A 715-nucleotide genomic window follows, 5' to 3' on the forward strand; every position below is an offset into this window, starting at 1 on the left:
ATCGCAATTTATACAGAAAATTGTACATGTATAATTGTTCCTGATCTGCATTATAGCATATATAGCAATATTTCCTTCAAGCTATTGAAGCTCCTATATTGTCAACTTTATTCATATTCTTATACGTCAGGAAGTACTTTCGTTTCATGGCTCAAGGAAGCCTACAGGAAGTACCAACGATGGCACCAAATAAAGCAGGCTAGCAATTGCTATTTATTATACTGTTCTACTTTCATCATCCCAAAGACTTTTCTCGTTTACATCCGGTTCTCATTCCCATCTGCAAGCGCAGACCCATGAAGCCCGACGTCATCAAGGCAAACTCCACCTATCTTCCCATTTACAGTGGAGGTCACATACACCACCACCAGCTGCACCCTCTCGCCCCCACCTCTTCCTCCGTGGGCCGTACACCCCAACGTCCTCCACCTCTGCCACCTCTGCCACACACTCTGCGTTCTGCTCCTTTCACACAGCCAGGGATGTGTCACCGTGTTTTCAAGCTCACAAATGTCACATCTCAGAGCCGAGACATGCATACGGATTGAGGAAGGGCTCTGATTGGCTGACTGCCTTTTGTCGGGTGGCACATCTGTGTGACTCACCACCCCCCCCCCCCCCCCCCTCCCCCTTCCTCTTTACATTCACGGGCGCCGCCGCGCCAATTAAAGCTTGAAGCGATGAAAAAGAGGCGGTAAGTAGGTGTATCTAATAG

This window comes from Gadus macrocephalus, chromosome 13, assembly GCF_031168955.1.
Source record: "Gadus macrocephalus chromosome 13, ASM3116895v1".
In the NCBI taxonomy this organism is placed as follows: domain Eukaryota; kingdom Metazoa; phylum Chordata; class Actinopteri; order Gadiformes; family Gadidae; genus Gadus; species Gadus macrocephalus.